General features: G+C 41.1%; 1 pseudogene; it reads right to left on the bottom strand.

Moving 5' to 3' along the window:
• Positions 1-8,156: 8,156 nt before the first annotated feature.
• On the bottom strand, positions 8,157-8,579 carry LOC113938432 (annotated as a pseudogene).
• Between the last annotated feature and the right edge of the window lie 11,891 nt (positions 8,580-20,470).

Here is a 20,470-nt window from a genome sequence, read left to right as displayed (position 1 = left end):
AATTTTTGACTTCATCAAGATTAAAATCTTTTGTTTTTCAAAGGAAACCATATGGATCCCATTTAAACCTTATGTTTTAGCTGGCTTTCTCTGACACTGCTCCAGCAGGAGAAGGATGGGAGATGGGGGAGTGGCTACCTCATTATTGCCGGTTGGGCTATAGAAGTTCATTTGGGGGGGCACCTGGGTGGCTCAGATGGTTGAGCATCTGCCTTCGGCTCAGGTCATGATCCCAGGGTCCTGGTATGGAGCCCCGCATTGGGCTCCCTGCTCAGCGGGGAGTCTGCTTCTCCCTCTCTCTCTGCTGCTCCCCCTGCTGTGCTCTCCCTGTCTTACAAATAAATAAATGTTTAAAAAAAAAAGTTCATTTGGGTACTGGACTCTCTCAGCCTCTACTCAACCTGTGTTGGCACCTGAGGAGGCGTGCTTTTCATTACCTATAGGTGGATATGTGAGTTCCAGCTCTTTACTAGGCCTCCACTGATACTTCCCTGGTAGGGAGAGGTAAGGGGCCTTAACACTCCTCATGTGGACTCCAGTGACAACACAGGAGTGGGAGTGAGTGACCTCTGGCCTCATTACTACCAGTGGTTGTGAAAGTCCTGACTCTCCACTAGGTTTCCTCTGATACCACACTGGTGGTGATGGTGGCGGGGAGGGTTAAGCCACTTCATTACAGCCTGGCAAAAGTGGAAGGGTGAGCTCTCCACTTGGCCTCTACTGACATGGGTGGGGTTGGGGCCACAGTTTTTTTTTCTATCATGTTTGGCTGGAGTAGGGCTTTTGTTGCTTACAAGTCTGTCTTGCTAGGCTGTCCTTTTTGGCTAAAGAGAGTAGGCTTTTGTTGGGGGCTTTCCTTTTTTTTTTTTTCTTGTTAAGTAATCTCTACACCCAATGTGGTGCTCAAACTGAGGACCCCTAAATCAAGAGTCACACGCTCTACCCACTGAGCCAGCCAGGTGCCCTTGGGGCTTTCCTTTAATTTGTGCTAGTTGCCAGCTTCCAAGTCTAAGTTATAGGAGGCAGAAAGACAACCCAGAGGACTTACCATGTATTGTGCCTTGGGTCCCAAGGTCTCTAATCTACCTTCTCTCCATCTTTTAGTATCTTCCTATGTTTGTTTTCAAATTACAGACTGTTAAACATGAAGAAATCTTTGGAGATGATCCTGTTTAATCACCTTATTTTACACTAGTAGAAAATGAATCCCAAGGTTACAAGCTAGTTAGCTCAATGTCAAGTGTTCACAGTGTTTTTCAGTGCATAATATTGCCTCGATCTTAATGGCTTTGTTTCATTTTGTTAGGTGTGTACTCAAACTGATTGAAACTTTTTCATCCAGATGTTCAAGTTTATGTTTTGTTCAGTGAACAATCAAACTTAATTTGTAAATTAAACTTAGGAATCATTTTCTATTGTATAAGTTTGAATCAAAATAAATTTTTATAAGATACTGAATATTTCTCTGTGCTAATATACTTTGTAAAATGGGCCTTGTTATCAACCCACAGGTAATGTTCCATCTCTAAAAGCTCTGACATGCAAAAATGTCCCAGGGGTTTTTATTTAAACACCAGTTATTAACTTGATGCCGTTCTTTTAGGAAATTTGTTGGTTTCCCCATGGTATTTTGTGTTTGCTTAATTTTCTATTGGAGTACCTGTCTTGTTTTAAATCATTCATCAACGTATGACTCCACTGAAATAACTGCCAATGGAAGATATTAATTTAATCTTTTTAAATTGTTGTACAATTGAGTTTTCCAAAAGGATTTCCTAAATTGCTTCATAGATAAGTTGAAAGGAATTATTTCTCTTTCTTCCCAAGTACTGGGCAGATACCAAATATAAAGCCATACTATTTAGTCTGTCAAAACTCCATATTGTAACTGGTAATTTGTTTTCCTAATTGTGAGTTAGGAAGGTCTCAAAGAGACTAATTCTGACAGTTCTGGGTAGCATTTTTTTTTTTTTAACATAAGGCTGTGTTTGCACATTACAAGGCAGTCTGAAAATACTGACAAAAATGTCCTGAAAACATTAATGATTCTACCAACCCAGGGACTTAATACCCCTTGACATCAAGGTGTAGCCTTCCAGACATTTTCCTAGGACATGTTTAAATTTATTTTATTTTTTAAATATTTTATTTATGTATTTGACAGAGAGAGACACAGCGAGAGAGGGAACACAAGCAGGGGGAGTGGGAGAGGGAGAAGCAGGCTTCCCGCGGAGCAGGGAGCCCAAAGCGGGGCTTGATCCCAGGACCCTGGGATCATGACCTGAGCCGAAGGCAGACGCTTAACGACTGAGCCACCCAGGGGCCCCGGACATGTTTAAATTTAAATGTATATGAATATTTTAGTAGAAAAAACCCTCAGTTATGGCAATTCTGCTGTATTTAGCACAGGGCCTGGGACTCTTAGGCTATTAGAAAGAAGGAAACATGTCCTGATACATAACATTTGTTTGGGGGCTTGTGTTATTAATCTTTTTTTAAATTAGCACTTTAGGCTTATGTAGGTATAAGCTTTTGGACTTAATTCATGTTATACTATTCTACTTTGGTAGTAATAGGCTTTCAACCATAGGAAACAATTTTTTTTTTTTTGAGAGAAAGTGTGTGTGTGTGTGTGTGTGTGTGTGTGTGCGCGCGCGCGCGCACATGCATTGAGAGTGCAGAGGGAGAGGGAGAGAGAGAGAGAATCCCAAGCAGGCCCAGTGCAAGCCAGACAGGGGCTGATATTATGACTCTGAGATTATGACCTGAGCTGAAATCAAGAGTCAAACGTTAAACTGACTGAGCCACCCAGACACCCCACTATAGGAAACATTTTTAAGAACTAGATGAGGATAAGAATGAAAGAAAGGAGAAGGCAGAGTGAGACTGCTTGATTTCTAAAGTAGTCATTATTTGGGGTTATTTCTGGGCTATTTACCATGCCTAAGTACTAATATCTCATTCTATTAGTTATGAATCAAGAAATGTTTATTAAGCCCCGTAATCATTTTCTTTTTAAAAAGTAGCATTTATGGGGCATGTGGCTGGCTCAGTCAATTAAGCATCTGCCTTTGGCTCAGGTCATGATCCCAGGGTCCTGGGATGGAGTCCTGCATCTGGCTCCCTGTTCAGCGGGGAGCCTGCTTCTCCCTGTGTCTCTGCCCCTCCCCCTGCTCATGGTCGCTCTCTATCTCTTTCTTTCTTTCCTTTTTTTAAGATATTATTTATTTGTTTGACAGAGAGATACACGCGAGAGAGGGAACACAAGCAGGGGGAGTGGGAGAGAGAGAAGCAGGCTTCCCGCCGAGTGGGGAACCCCACGCGGGGCTCGATCCCAGGACCCTGGGATCATGGCCTGAGCCGAAGGCAGATGCTTAACGCCTGCACCACCCAGGTGCCCCCCCCTTTCTAATAAACAAAGACTTCTAAAAAAAAAACTAGCATTTATTATTTTCTTGACTTTAAAAAATAATGTTCATTATAAACAATATGAAAAAATTAAAAGATAAAGAAAATTTAAATGACCCCAATCTTACTATTCAGCAATAACTACAGATAACATTCTTATCTAGTTGCTTCTCATCCTTTTTCTATGCCTATACATGTATTTTTACAAACTTGGGATGATAGTCTATAAGATCACATGAATTTGAAACACATTTTAAAATTTCTGTAAATTTTAAATGACCATATTTTAAGTAAGCATAAATTGATATATTAATTTATTTAAAGATTTTACTATTGTTTAGATTAGATTTTCCAATCTTTGACATTATAAATGCAGTGAACATGTTTTATATCTAAATCTTTGCTTTAATTTCTATCTTCTTTGGATAGATTTCTAGGAAGGTAGTTATTGGATCAAAGGTCATGAGCTTTTTAAAGATTCTTAATATACCTTGCCAAAAAATATCTTAAGAATTCAAAGTATAGTTTTGAAATTGTATTTCAATTTTTATCATACAGACATAGGAATTCAAGGTGATATGCTGCTGGACAGGGGGAAAATGTGCATTTATAATGGATAACACATCCATATATTAAAGTTGCTGCTACCTCTTCAGAATGGTTCTAGTAAATGGCACATTTCTGGAATGAATCATTATACATTCTATGAATAAATTAAGAAAACCATACTAGGAATTAGTTGGAGTAAAAACATTTTTAGTAGTTTATCAATCATAGGCTTATGCATATCTGAGAAGATGCAGCTGCTTTCACTGCCAATTAAATTGCACTAATATTAAACAAATGTTAAGGAAGTAAAATAGTAAAGAGAGGAACTACCATCAGGAAGGCTAGGTGCTCCACACAGAGGTCTCATCTCAGGCTCTGTGCTTTTCCCCAACTACCCATCCTGGTTATATCTGATTAACAAGAAAGGTGATTTTCTACTTTTAGGCTCAAACTTGGGAAGAACTCTCCTTATGGCAGCACTGGGTCAGTTTCCTCCTGCATTTCACAAAGGGCGCTAAATATGCATCCTAACCAAGTGCCCTAACTCATGCTTTCTCTCTCCATCATTTTCTTTTACACCAAGATATGTCACTGTCTTCACAATAGCCACTGAAGAGACTATTCTCTTGGAAAACTTTAAGTTGTGCAAAATTTCTAACCATGAAATCTCATTGGTCATATCCTATCCTGAGGCCTTGTGGAGTTTGTCATTACTGGGGCTGTTAAATTGACCAATACATATGTATCTGTATTGGGTGGGGACGGCCACTACCAGTTTAAGCATCCTAAGAAAGCCAGTTTTATTACTTCTGGGAGAAACTGAGCTGTTTGATGCCCTGTTTCTACATGTGCGTAAGTGACCATAATTGTTCAGAATACTCAATTCACAAAATATTTGATTTGTAAATTGTAATTAAAGCCTTAAATTCAAAATGTTTCTGAAATTGGTGAAACTTCAAAATGGAGTGTGATACAATGAAAAAGGAGTCAGTATATTCTTTTTAAACAGCCAAATATAGCCTTTAAACACAAATGCAATTGTGTGCCTTGCTTGTTTCAACAACCGTTCAAATAAGCTTTTTTAGGGGCGCCTGGGTGGTGGCTCAGTCGTTAAGCATCTGCCTTCAGCTCAGGTCATGATCTCAGGGTCCTGGGATCGAGCCCCGCATCGGGCTCCCTGCTCAGTGGGAAGCCTGCTTCTCCCTCTCCTACTCCCGCTGCTTCTGTTCCCTCTCTCGCTGTGTCTCTCTCTGTCAAGTAAATAAATAAAATCTTTAAAAAAAATAAACTTTTTAAAAAGACTTATTTATTTATTTTTAGGGAATCAAGTAAGTTTTAATTGAAAATAAAAATGTTTAAATACTGCTACACAGCTTATAATCACAGTGCTTAGTACAGTACATTATTATACACAGAAAATGTGACTTTAATGCATACTACCAGCAAAAGTATCTCACCTTTTTATTTTTATTTTTTTTAAGATTTTATTTATTTATTTGACAGAGAGAGAGACAGCAAGAGAGGGAACACAAGCGGGGGGAGTGTGAGAGGGAGAAGCAGGCTTCCCGCTGAGCAGGGAGCCTGATGCAGGGCTCTATCCCAGGATCCTGGGATCATGACCTGAGCTGAAGGCAGACGCTTAATGACTGAGCCACCCAGGTGCCCAGTATCTCACCTTTTTTTAAAAAAGATTTATTTATTTATTTTAGTGGTGGGGGGGAGGAGGAAGAGAGGGAGAGGGAGAGAGAATCTCAAGCAGACTCCCCTCCAACCAGAGGTGGGGCTATATCCCAGGACCTGAGATCACAACCTGAGCCCAAATCGAGTTGGATGCCCAAACAACTGAGCCATCCAAATGCCCCTAAACATTATTTCTAATACAATATTTAAATCACTTTGTGGGTGCCTGGGTGGCTCAGTTAGTTAAGTGTCTGACTTCAGCTCAGATCATGATCTCTGGGTCCTGGGATTCTGTTTCTCCCTCTCCCTTTGCCCCTCCCCCACTCATTCTCTCTCTCTCTCTCTCTCTCTCTCTCTCTCAAATAAACTTAAAAAATATTTAAATCACTTTGTATCTCATTGAAATAAAAGTATGGTTAGTTAAACGTTTCTTCAGGAATATTCTGTCCTCTGACACTATCATTTGAATAGACCAGTTTCCAAAGAGCTTTTTCCATACACAGTATCATGCAATCCTTCCTACAGCCACCCAAATAGGTACCAGTCCCATTTTTATTTTTTTATTTTTATTTTTTTAAAGATTTTATTTATTTATTTGACAGAGAGATAGAGAGCACAAGTAGGCAGAGAGGCAGGCAGAGGGAGAGGGAGAAGCAGACTCCCCGCTAAGCAGGGAGCCCAATGCGGGACTCGATCCCAGGACCCTGGGATCATGACCTGAGCCGAAGGCAGACGCTTAACCGACTGAGCCATCCAGGTGCCCCAGGCAGTCCCATTTTTAAAGAAAAGAAAATGGGGCTGCCTGGGTGGCTCAGTTGTTAAGCGACTGCCTTCAGCTCAGGTCATGATCCCAGGGTCCTGGGATCGAGCCCTGCATTGGGTTCCCTACTCAGCGGGGAACTTGCTTCTCCCTCTCCCACTCCCCATGCTTGTGTTCCCCAGCTCTGTCAAATAAATAAATAAAATCTTAAAAAAAAAAAAAAAGGAAAGAAAACGACCTGAGCCAAAACCAAGAGCTGGATGGTTAACTGACTGCGCTGTCTGGCTGCCCCCAAAAGTATCTAATTTTTTAATGTTCTGTACTTGGAACATACTTTTGTTATACAGATTTGACACCACATACTTCAGATGTCTTTTCCAGTTTTGTTGGAAAGTTTGCTTGGTTGATTTCCACAACAGACTTGCATGCCCCTTAGCCGTGGTAGCATCCTGGTTGTTGTTTCTATATATCTGTATCTTAAGTTTAGGAAGATCAACTAAATGAACAATCCTTAACTGTGGTGTCACCAATCTTCAGTATGTTAATTCTATCTCTCTCTCTCTTTCCTCTCTCTCTATATATATATCTCACCTCCATCTCTTTTTCCTCTGAAACTATCATGTATGAAATCATTATAATGTTGGTTTTTTAAACAAGATTTTATTTATTTGAGAGAGAGAGAGAGAAAGCACAGGGGAAGGAGCAGAGGGAGAGGGATAAGCAGACTCTGCCCCCCTACCCCCCGGCATGATTTTTTAAAATTAACTTTACTGGGGTATAATTTACATAAAATGTATCTATTTAAATTGTACATTGTGATGCAGTTAGATAAATGATACACCCACATTCTGGGTGTTTTTAAGATTTTTTATTTATTCATTTGAGAGAGAGAGAGTGTGAGAGCAAAGCAGGGGGGAGGGTCAGAGGGAGAGGGAGAAGCAGACTCTGCACTGAGCAGGGAGCCTGACATGGAGCTCCATCCCAGGACCCTGGGATCATGACCTGAGCAGAAGGCAGACACTCAACTGACTGAGCCACCCAGGAGCCCCTCTGCATGGTTTCTAATTTGGAGAAATGGGTGACCTGAGTTCAATCCTAAACTGGTCACTTACTAGCCATGTGACCTTGGGAAAGTTACCTTAACTTCTCAAAGCCTTGATTCTTCTCCCTGTAAAATGAGGATAATGATCTCACAGAATTGTAAAGGTACAGTAAAATAATGAACAGTAGGGGTGCCTGGGTAGCTCAGTCGTTGGGCGCCTGGGTAGCTCAGTCGTTAAGCGTCTGCCTTCGGCTCAGGTCATGATCCCAGGGTTGGGCTCCCTGCTCCGCGGGGGGGCCTGCTTCTCCCTCTCCTACTCCCCCTGCTTGTGTTCCCTCTCTTGCTGTGTCTCTCTGTGTCAAATAAATAAAATCTTAAAAAAAAAAAAAAGAACAGTAAATGTCCAGAATATAGCCTATTCTCACTTCACCTTTTATTACTAGGTGAGATAAAAAAAAACTTCGTATTTCTAAATTTCTACCTGGGGTCTTTCAAATAGAAATCTATGAACTCATCATTTCTTCCTCACTTCTGGCTGTTCACCATATTCATTTGTTTTATTATTTTTCTTCTTGACAGATCCTGCCTCATGTTTATTTGTATATATAGCACAGGAGGACACCAGCCCCATGCAACTAGAAGCTCAGGGAGGGGGAGGGTGTCACACCAGAACTTGTATCCTCACATTGGCAGAGAGAAGCCTCTACACTGTAGCCTTTATGGGGGCTTGGGAGCACCTTTGGGAGCCTGGGCCTTGGTTTGAGCCTTGGCCTTTGGCCCATAGAGCCTGAGACCCTTGGCAATATGGCACTGGCACATTTCCTGGGCTTGGGGTGAGCAATGTAGGCAAATTGACTGAGCTTGCAGCTGCCACCATTTAGGATCTTGGGTTTGATCTCCTTGGGCTTGACTAGGGCCTTGATAGCCTCAGCATGTCCACTCATGGCCTTGGTGGAGTTGTCCTGCATCTTCTTCAGGCCCTTCTTGTTATGCTTCCTGGCAAAGTACATGCTCCTCAGGATCTTGGGGTCTATCCCCTTAAGAGATTCTGATGTTTGTGGCCGGGGTTTTTTTCTTAATGCTGTTTCTATGCCATTTTCTTGACTCGTTGTGTGTGGTGTAGTTCTTGGACTTGGCCATGTCTGCATGAAACCTGCACCTCCTGAATTGTCTGGGACTGCCATATTCGTTTATTCTTTATGTCAGAGGCAGAAGCAACATTGGAGAAACAGCATGATATTATATCTCATTTGCCCACAATGCTCAGAATTTTCAGTGTATCCTTGTTAGCACTGACAGGCATATATGGTTGTATGTACCTTTCACTCTGCCACCAACCACCAACCACTGCTGAATAATTTCTAAAGGACAAAGTTTCACAACGAATAGGTAGTTATGAAGTCTCACAACTACACATTTCCTTATGCAAAAATTCACAGAAGCTAAAGGATACCTTCTATAATTGTTCAAGTACAATTCTAAGCACTTGAAGTAGGTGTTTTTTTTTCCTTTAAACTCCCTACATAGGCAAACAACTGTATGTCCTAAATCATCTAGCTTCATTTTGATCACAAGGGCTTACTCCAGCCAATGAATAACTTGTGAATACAATCTTATGTCAGACACAGAGAAACACAGATGACAATGGCTATATGTTGTTCTTGATTATGCCTGGGATTTTTATTCGTTGGAGGTTTCTCCCCCATTATCTTTCAGATACCTGAAAGGAACTCTGAAAACATCAATACCCTATTTTCCTGCTTCCTACCTGCATTTCTCTATATAATCCGATCTGAACTTGGTCTGCAAGTATTAGGATGGGTGTCAACTGTAATTAACAGGCATCCTGTTAGTTGTAATTAATTAGTTTGAAATTAGCAATACTTTGATGGTGATTCCAGCCATTTGTATTTTTTAACTGAACTCACCTCAAAAAATTTTAGTACTGTCATGTCCTTGCTCCCTGACTTTCCTTCGGCTAGGCACTTCGCAATTCAGGGGCATTTTCCTCTCAACAATCTATTTACCTATTCCCCTTCTTATCACTTCCACTTGGGGTGGGGCTGGCGCATCAGGAGGAAGTGCCCAAACGGTTCTTCAGGATCACCCTCCCTGACAGGTTCTCATTGCAGAGATGCGCCCGGGAGAAAGAGACTCAACCCGCCACCTCCGGACGGCCAGGCCTAGATGGGGCCCTAATGAGAAAATACCCTGGGTTCTTCTGGTCCCAGTCTCTGCCTGGCCTTCGGGTCCCCACGACTACCCGCAGCGCAGAGGAGGAGATGGAACAGGGGAGGAGGAAGAAAAGGAAGTGCCCCCGTTGAAGCTCCGCCCCCCGCTGGCTTGGGCTCCCAGGAGGCGTGGCCTCGAGGGCGGAAGCAGAGGGCGGGCGGAAACACGTTGGGGTGGATACGCATTGGGCCCGGAGTCAGCGAGGCGGGGTGGGGGGAGGGGGGGTCATCACACCTCCCCAAAATGGTTGGTGAGGCTGCACCAGTCCGCGCAGGAAAAAAGGAGAAAGGAGACCCCTTCCCCCGCCCCGCGACAGACGCGCGCACACCTCTACACACAGGAGAAGGCACACGTGGCGCTTCCCAACCTCCCACACAGCCTAAGTGACCAGGGCGGGTAGTCAGCCAGATAGGAGGCAATCAGGGTAGCTTCTGTTTTCATTTTCACTTTCCCCATCGGGCCGCAGACTTGGAGTGGAGAAAGTGGTGGGGGCCAGCCCTGGTGTCGCCGTCTCCGACCCCAGGACGGCCTCCTAACTGCGGCAGGCAAGGGCGCAGGGGCAGTGGTGTGGGGGTTAGATGGTCTGCAGGGCTGTACCATACAAAACACTACTCTCAAGATTTCCACCTCCGAAACAGGAGGGGATAAAAATGCAAATGTACTGGGGCCACGATAAGTAACTGAAATATTCCCGGCCCCCAACTATCTAAAAATATTGTTCTGGTTAAGTGGTTAACTTTTCTTCTTTTAAGTAGAAAACCGGACCCTTAGAAATACATACCAGATGTGGTGGCTAGACTAGTTTGAAAGCAGCTGGACAGGGAGCACCTCAAGGAAAGCAAAGACAAGATCTTCCCTCCCTCCCAAGTTGTTAAAATGTGACATGGCTCCACTCTCCTCGCAAATGATCGGTGTTTTCAGAGAATTCGTTTTTTCTGGCTTTGGAACAGCTTCTTAATTGAATTCTTCCACCTTTAGTTTAACTTAGTCTTGATTGTGTCATCTACCCCAGTGCTAGACCAAAGAGTTAAAGGATCAGAGGAGACTGATAAGCCTTTTAAGGGCAGGGAGGTATATTAATTGTCTATGCAAAGCATACTTCAACTCAAAAACTCTAAGAGCAAAATTAAAGCACCCTGACATTTGAGATTCCTAAAGACAAGCACTCAAAACAATGCACAATACTGGACTAAGCCACACCCAGGATGGCAGCCCCTTTCTGTTGGTTTCCCCTTTCTCCATACCTGTTAGGGTGTTGACAATCGCTCAAAGGACAGTGAGTGGCTTTATCAATTCTTTGAGGATGTTCCACTCAGTAGCCAGTGGAAACCCCACTGTTAAGCATCTCTTCCTATACCTCATAAACCACAACCACATTGTCTTTATCACTGGCTCTGAACAAACTCTAAAATAACCCTTATGAAAATACAATATATATAATATATATCATTCAGAGACTAATAAAGTGAAAGAATATTCCTAGAGAGTAAGAAAAAATATAAACAAAAACAAAAAACAAAATACCTCTGCTTACTTAACTGAAGCATTCTTCAGCTTCTGTAATTGCAAAATATGTTTGACTTAGCAGCTCTTTCTGCCCATGGATCCTGTCCTCATGCTTTAATAAAACCACCTTTTTTGCACCAAAAAAAAAAAAAAAAGTTTGGTTTAACCAACCAAATTCTGTGCTAGATCCAGGGAAAAGAAATATATATCACAGGGCGCCTGGGTGGCTCAGCTGGTTAAGCGACTGCCTTCGGGTCAGGTCATGATCCTGGAGTCTCCAGATCGAGTCCCGCATCATCGGGCTCCCTGCTCAGCAGGGAGTCTGCTTTTCCCTCTGACCCTCCGCCCCCCTCATGTGCTCTCTCTCTCTCTCAAATAAATAAAATCTTTAAAATAAAAAATATAAAAAATAAAAAGAAATATATATCACAGACACTAATAGGGCCTATAAATGGAAAAACAACTAATTCAGTGTTACATGTTTAATAAAAGCATATGCTAGGTACAAAAGTAGCCTAACTGAAGGAGTGACTAATTCTGTGAGGTTTATGCAGATGAGGGTATAAGAAAAGGTTTGACTGAGGAATGATGTCCATTTGAGGGGGTATTTGAAACAATGAATCATAAGCAGAAATGTTAAAAAAAAAAAGCTCATGAGGTAGAGATTAATAAATGATTACAAAATGCTGACTGACAACACAGAAGAAATTAAAATATAAAGAGATACAGAATCCTATTAGTTTTAAATTGGCAGCAAAAGATTAGTTGAAAAATGGGGTGAAAGGGTAGAGAACTCCTTTTACTCAAATCTTAAGTAATATAGAAATTAAAATAAGAGCCCTTTAGAATTACACTCCAGGCAAAACCAGCGTTGTTATATCGGTATATATTTCTCCAGGTTATGTATTTGGAACTGACATTGTTTTCTATAAAAACAGACTCCCCATATCTTGTCGCTTCACTATACATTGAAGCAGTACAGGAAATGGTTGAGTGTGCTGGCTTTGGCGGTCTGGTGTTGCCTGGGCCAGAATGCAGGATCCACCACTTCCCACTTGGGAAGTTACTTCTCTTTATCTCAGTTTTCCCCTCTGTAGAATAGGTCTATAACTTTACCAACTGTCACTGGAGATTTTATTTTATTTTTTTTAGAATTCATGGCTTTTTTCCCCCATGATTCTTTTTTTCTTTTTATTTGAGAGAGAGAATGAGATAGAGAGAGCATGAGAAGGGGGGAGGGTCAGAGGGAGAAGCAGACTCCCTGCTGAGCAGGGAGCCCGATGCAGGACTCAATCCCAGGACTCCAGGATCATGACCTGAGCCGAAAGCAGTCGCTCAACCAACTGAGCCACCCAGGCACTGTCACTGGAGACTTTAAATGTCAGAAGGGACTTTTTGTGCATGGGAAAGAACCCAAAAAGCTGCTTGTTTTTTAATTGATATTTAAATTTATTAGTGTTATAAATTTTAAGCCTAGCTGTTATTAAGCATGTAAACACAAATCTCAAATTCATTTATAAATCTATCAGTTTTATGTTAAAAATGAAACACTTTCACTTGTTCTTTGCTTAATGTTCAGTGAACTTATTAATTTGACACATTAAACTTTCTATTTAAACACTGCTATAAGTGTGATAGAATTTTCTTAAGCATTACATATTAAAGTAACAAAAGCATCCAAATCCAACAAACCAAATTGTCTTACACATTTGCACTGTTTATAAACTTAATTTATTAAATTCCCTTAAAATATGTCAAATTCACACATTGCTCTCTGATTGTCTCAGGTACTTTATGCCCCTAACAAGGGAGATTTACACTCTAAATCATCTTGGCCCATTTTCTGCCCAGTCCAGAGCACTTACGGAGTATTCCTGAGTCCTCCTGAGCACTGAAAGGACACTGGTTAGAAGAGTGGGCTGCCAGCCAGACTGCTCTGCTACTGACTGGCTGTGTGACCTTGGTTAAGTCATATAACTCTTTGTGCCTCTGCTTTATCACCTGAAAGTGGGGGTAGCAACAGTACACAACTCCCAGAGTCGTTGTGAGCCTTACCTGAGTTAGTGCATGCAAAAAACTTAAAACAGTGTCCGGTGGGTACTAAGTGCTCAACAAATGTTATGGTGTTAGTGTAAAACTACCAGATCAAATTCTCTTAGGCATCTGTGCAGCATAAAGATCAAACCAATACATTAGGTCAAATTCACTTAAGCATTGAAATACTCACTACATCCCTAATTGGTCAAATCCTAAATATTTCAATTAAAAATCAATCTAATGTCAGAGTTTTTCCTCAACCTATAAGGCTTTCTAAAATATTCCAAGTAACTTAAATACAGAGAATATGTACACAAGCAATACAGTGAGTTAAAAGTTTGTTACTACAGCTTGTAAATAGAAGGTGCCATTAAAATGATGTTAATTTCGTCAGCATGTATATGTTAATAGGGCTGCAGTCATTATCCAATGACATTGTCCAAGGAAGAGAGCAGGAGATTTATTTTGGCACCATTAATCTGATATGTTCAGAGTTCAAAGACGTGAGATTGGGGTTATGGTTTGGGGGTTTTTGGTCAAAGATTCCAGATGGGGGAAGTTTAGGTGGGAGAGGAAGGGGTGCACCTTCTGAGGGTTCTACCAGGTCTGCCAATTAACAAGCTGGCAGACCCAGCTTGTAATCGCTGGGAACTTGTAATAGCTTGTAATAGCTGGAAACTGCCTGCCATGTGGTAGGAACTCAAAGCAGTTCAGATGGGATTTATTTTTACAACCTGGGCATCATCTATCCCTTGCAAGTTTTACCTTTGCCTGATTTTTATGGTAACTACCTTCAACTTTTCCCTGCTAGATTTGAGAGGATGGAATTTTGTACTTTCCCACTGGAGAGTTCAGCTGATCTCTTTGCTTTTTGAAGTTAATTAAATTCTTCACCTCTTTTATATTTACTTTCTTATCTGTCAAATAAACAGATAAGTGCCATTATAACACAGTAAGCCTTAAACGAAATTTTGTAAATCACAATGTCGGGTATACAGTAAGTGGTCAGTAAACGTTAACTATCATTATGTGGTTATTTTTTCAACTTTTTTTCTTTAAACATTTTCACATTCTTTAAATATTTTATTAAAATGCAAAAGAACAGTGTCTTTCAATCAAAACTCAAACTTGTACTACCTTATGGTAAGACACTGTGTTAATTTCTTATTGCTGTTACAACAAATTACCATAAACTCAGGGACTTAAAAAAACCCACAAATTTATTATCTTACAGTTCTGGAGGTCAGAAATCTAAAAAGTTCTCACTGAACTAAGATCAAGGTGTTGGCAGTGGGCTGCATTCCCTTCTGGAAGCTCTCAGGGAGAATCCATTCCCCTGCCTTTTCCAGCTTCTAAAGGCCACCTGCATTCCTTGGCTCATGGTCTTTTCCTCCAGCAATAGTATCACTCTGACCTCTGCTTTTGTCAGCATATTTCCTTTTCTGACTCTGACTCCCTCTTTAAGGACTCTTGTAATTTCTCTGGGGTCACCTGGATGATCCAGGATAATCTCCCCACCTCAAGATCCTTAATTTAATGATATCTGCAAAGTCCCTTTGCCATATAAGGTAACCTATTCACAGATTTCAGGAATTAGGACCAGCCATTATTCAGCCTGCCACAGATACCATTCCTGAAATTACTGATGATGAAACCAAAGTTGGCATTATGTATCAGCAAAAGGATGAAAAAAGATTATTTCACTGTCCTTTAAATAGACTTTGGCCAAATGCTAAGAGCATTTGAAGACAAACCCTTTGGCTATTTGTTTCCTTAGAATTGGGCAAATTTTTAAATATAAAGGGTTCTGAGTATCTTCCAGGTATTCCAGGCCACATAAATATTTATATACAATACCATCTCATCTCTCCAGAACATGGCAACATGTTCCTAAGCTGCTAAAACTTAGGAAGTGCATATGCATGTACATGTACACACACACACACACACACACACACACACACACACACACACACACACACAAGCTGTCCTGAGTAGCTAAAATAGCTGACAAAAAGTCGTACCAAGACTCCCGTGTTTCACTCACAAGAAAACCTTAGACTTACACTCAGATCCCACCACTTGACATATAGTTCTATTAAGCCGATCTTATTTCTAATCCTTGGCTGACTTGAAGTAGGAAATTAGAAGGACAAGAAAAAAAAGCTCTACGCAGGTACACTGACAGAACCAAGAAGATCTTAAGAAACATATCTCAGTCAATAATGTGCCTTGTTTATATGACATAGTCAAATGAAATAAAATTGTACTAAATCTGTGCATTCAAGTCAAGAAAGGATGGTGGGGAATAAGAGGTGTTTTCAGTAGAATCTATTAGTTCTCAAACCTTTGGCCAAACACTACTTCTCTGAGTTTTCGCTTCTTCATATATACATTTTAAAAAAGACTATTTAGGGGCATCTGGGTGGCTCAGTCGTTAAGCGTCTGTCTTTGGTTCAGGTCAGGATCCCAGGGTCCTGGGATCGAGTTCCACATCAGGCTCCCTGCTCCGCGGGAAGCTTGCTTCTCCCTCTGCCTGCCACTCTCCCTGCTTGTGTTCCCTCTCTCGCTGTTTCTCTGTCAAATAAATAATCTTAAAAAATAAAAAAATAAAAAAAGACTATTTGATGTCTAGACTCCTGTTTATGATAGAATTCTATGATTTCAGGTGACAACAATAGCTTGTCAACAAGGAGACAATCAGAAGTGCTATGTATTCTGGAATGCACTTGTTTATTATATTTATTACAATGACAACTACTACTATGAATCTAGCATTTTACCAGCATTTAAACACCTTTGTTGTCTCGGACAGTTAAGAGTAGAGGCAGGCAGGCAGGCAGGGCGCCTGAGTGGCTCAGTCGTTAAGCGTCTGCCTTCGGCTCAGGTCATGATCCCAGGGTCCTGGGATGGAGCCCCGCATCCGGCTCCCTGCTCAGTGGGAAGCCTGCTTCTCCCTCTCTCACTTCCCCTGCTTGTGTTCCCTCTCTCGCTGTGTCTCTCTCTGTCAAATAAATAAATAAAATCTTAAAAAAAAAAAAAGAGTAGGCACGCAAGGCAATGTGCTTCAGTAGAGCAAAGGCATCACTTTTTCACACCCAGAACAATAACTAATATTTGATGCTTTAATCTAACCAGCAGTTAATAAACATGTGCCAGGCACTGTGTTAGGTTCTAAGTCTTCATGAGAAATGAACTTATTTTCATGTTTTGCAGGACAGGTGGAACGCAATAACTAAAGCAAAATTTAAAAAATGTATAAAGGTTTTGATCCAGAAATTCTTCCCACAAGCTGTCCAACAGAAAGTTTCATGCAAGTGCTCAAAGATGCCTTATGCATATTGTTTGTAACAGTAAAACACTGGAAATGACCTACATGACCATCAACAGAATGAGAGAGACCTATACATAGCAACACGAAAAGATGGCAAGACACAGTCCTGGATGACAAAAGAATGTTGTAAGACAGTATGTTTTTCTTTTGTTGATATACAGATATAAGTATGTGCAAAAAAAAATCTCAAGGATATATAACAAAGTATTTTTTTTACAACAAAGTATTAATAAGAAGGATTATGGAGATTTTTTTTCCTTTCTACATTTTTTTTACAATGTTCACTTAAAAATAATGAACATCACACAGGAAAAACCTCAAAGGTAACACAAATAGAATAATACAAAATAAAAGGCAAGAAATTAAATAATAAGTTTTAACATTGTTTTTATGAGAAAGTGTTGAAATGTTATTTCAAACAACATGTTTTCTAAGAATTTAGACGAGATAAGGGGTTTCATCTGTGGTTTTCTAACCCAGTAGCTAGAAACTGAACTTTCACTAAGTTTCCCCTTTGTTCATTTTGGTTGGTTATGGCTTTCACTAAAGCTTTTCACCTGAGCTTGCTCTTTAAGAGCCCTGAATTCAGAGCACAGGATAATAGTGAGTGCACACATGCCAATTTGTTTACCACGAGTCTCTCAGAGGAAATCATGTGCATCTGTCTGTTTACTTTTCCTTGGAACCTAGAAGGTCACCTCTAAAAATAATCTTGCTCAGTGTCAGAGCTTCCGTGATACAGAGGTACATGCCTCACATGCTCTCTGCAGTTAGTGCCCTATGCCAGGCGTATCCAGTTCCCAAAGGACTGAGACCAGAGAAGGAGGGGAAAGCAGCTGCCAGCTGAGCTGTCCAGTTACTAATTTAATTTAATAATGGGCACAAAGGAAGCCCTTCAAAAAACAATACACACTTTTTCTCATGGCTGTCACTCTACACTAATGATGTCGAACATTTAAATGTTCAATGTTGGTTGGCTATTTGTATTTCTTCTTTTGTGATATTCTGAAGGAAGCATGAAGAGATTTTCTCAATCAGAGCCCCTGCTATGGTTATTTGATTTTGCAACGGGCACATTTGGGCTGCCTAACCAGCCTTTATCTCTTCTGGTAAGGCCCTGAAGCTCTGGGCAATCCTGAGAAACTATGTTTGTACCTGGGGAACATGCTCCATTTGCCCTGGCCTCCACCCCATTCCACCCAGCTTGCACCTTTTCAATAACGCCTGCTGGGCTGGGACCCATTGTGTGAGTGGGGAAAGTGAGGGGAGAGAGAAATCAGTTAGAAGTCTGCTGTACAAGTCAGAAATACTGAAAGGCCAAACTAAAGACATTGGCAGAAGAGAAATGAATGGAAAGAGGGTAACTGAAGAGTTGGAATCTATGGAATTTTATAGCTGATTGGATCTAGGGTGCAAAGAAGTTCCACACGTTCCAGAAATTTCCTAGACTTGTGCCATTATGGAAGAGATGTCCCATACTGGATTCTGAACACATCCTCTTCTGTCTCTCCAGGGACCTCAGGACAAAAACTGTTTTGCCATCTATCTTCAGTTGGTCGCTTTCACTGATTCCTTCCCATTTAACCCTGTTCAAGAATCTCTCACAAACGGGACGCCTGGGTGGCTCAGTCAGTCAAGTGTCTGCCTTCGGCTCAGGTCATGATCTCAGGGTCCTAGGATCAAGTCCCGCATCAGGCTCCTTGCTCAGTGGGGAGCCTGCTTCTCCCTCTGCCTGCTGCTTTCCCTGCTTGTGCTCTCTCTCTCTCTTTCTGACAAATAAATAAATGAAATCTTAAAAAAAAAAAAGAATCTCTCACATTTAAAAAACAAAACAAAACAAACCTCTCCCCTTGAGAGGTGGTGAGAAGAATAGGCTACTAACATCCTCATCTTAAATGTAGGGAGTCAAGAAATGCTGTGATTAATGGAATGAAAATAGAGTTTATGTAGGTTTTGTGGCCAGTGGATGGTGACACAACCACTTTGGATGATAAAGAAGAGAGAGGTATAAGTGAACTAAATTCTCATTTAGCATAGCAGGAAGTTAATAGATAATGCCTAAGGTTGATAAATCAAGAAAGAGTCATTATGAGGTTAATTAGTGATAAGGAGGTACCATAACACAGAAGCAGCTCTAAGTGGTTGCCTCTGGACTGGCAAAGAGTGGCTCAGAGGATTGTTGCTTTTTTTTAACCATTTGTATTTATTTCTTTAATGGTTTTAAAAACTTTTTTTCCCTTTTTTTTTTCAATATGGTAAAGAGAGAGGCCTTAAAAAAAAATCCTCCCTAAACTTAACATCTCACGGCTTACCACTGTCTCTCCTCTTCCTTAAGATATATTCCTTTTTTTCCCTTTTAACTAGGCTCCACACATTGGGCTCAAATTCACCACTAGGAGATCAAGACCTGAGCTGAGATCAGAAGTTGAACACTTAACTGACTGAGCCAACCACGCACCCCAAGATATATTCCTTAATATATAATAATAGTAGTAGCTAACATTTACTGAATTATTATGTGCCATGCACTGTGCTAATTGCTTTACTTTCACCATCTCGTTTAATCTTTACAGTGAACTTACTGCAAATAGATATTTTGAAGGAGTTTTTTTCTTTTCTTTTTAAAAGTTTTATTCATTTAAGTAATCTTTACACCCAACGTGGAGCTCGAACTTGAAGTTTTCTATGTTCACCATCTACATTTGCTTACCATCCAGTCTTCCCTCAACCCACTTCAGACTGTCTTAGATTGCTCTCAAAAAGTGCACGCATAACCTCCCTACTATTGAAACTAGTTATACTGTCAGCATCTTTACCTCTACTCCTATCCTCCCTTTGCTTCCACAAGACTACACTTTTTTTGTTTTTCCTCCTGCTTCTCTGGCTTCTTCTCTGTCTCCTTTAAGGTCTTTCTTCTCCTACTTAACTCCTAAATGTTTGTCTCAGTTCCTTCTTCAACCTGTGTTTCCTCTCATTTTATATCTCTTTGGAGTATTCATATACTCCTATTGCTTAAGTTACCACTGATGAAACTCAAACCTCTGTCTCTACCCCAGCAGTTCCTTCTCCTGAGCTACAAACCCATAGACCACTGTCTATCAGACATCCTGATTTGGGTGTCCCACTGGCACCTCACCTCCACGTCTCAAGTGAAATGCATCAACATTCCTTCATACTTGTCCTTTCTTGTGTATCTCTCACTCTTAATGACTGTACCATCCACATAGTTGCCCACTTCCAAATATGAATATTATCCTTGATTCCGTAGCTGCCTTCCACATCTAATAACATCTAATCAACCACCAAGTCCCATGCAGTCTCCATCCTGGATTTTTTTCTACCCCTCCTTATCTAGGGGCCATTACCTTAATTTGCACTGTCATCATCTCTTACCTGGACTGTGGCCGTGGCCTGTTAATTGGTCTCCCTGCCTTCTCCTTTTTGGTTCCCTCTAGAGTCCATTGGCTACCTTCCAGCCAGAGTGATTCTTTCTCATATGCAAATCTGAACCTGCTTCTCCTCTGCTAAAAGGATTTAATGGTTTCCTGTACCCTCAACCTAGATTCCAGCTGGCCTTGATTACCTCTGTCTCACGCCACCTCTGGTCTGGCTCCTGCCACACTGAACTGCTTGCAGCCTCCCAACTCTCTCTCCCCAGATTTCAGGCATTTGCTCTCACTACTCCCTCTGCCTGAGATCATGCTTCCTACCCCAGTCTCTTCCTTTGTGATTCTTACTAGTCTTTCTTGATTCAGCAGAGATATTTTCTCTTTGGTAGCAGCTTTTTCTGACCCCAAAGCCTGAGTTAGGTTCCCCTCTGCACATTCCCATTGGATCCTATCATAGCACTGCCACACCATTGAATTTACCTGTATCTTTTCTGTCTCTCTCACTAAATTGCAAACTGTTTGGGGGTAGATGG

The sequence above is a fragment of the Zalophus californianus genome, chromosome 8 (genome assembly GCF_009762305.2).
Source record: "Zalophus californianus isolate mZalCal1 chromosome 8, mZalCal1.pri.v2, whole genome shotgun sequence".
Lineage (NCBI taxonomy): Eukaryota > Metazoa > Chordata > Mammalia > Carnivora > Otariidae > Zalophus > Zalophus californianus.
Note: the sequence above shows the minus strand (reverse complement) of the source record. Positions and strands in the feature narration are given on the sequence as shown.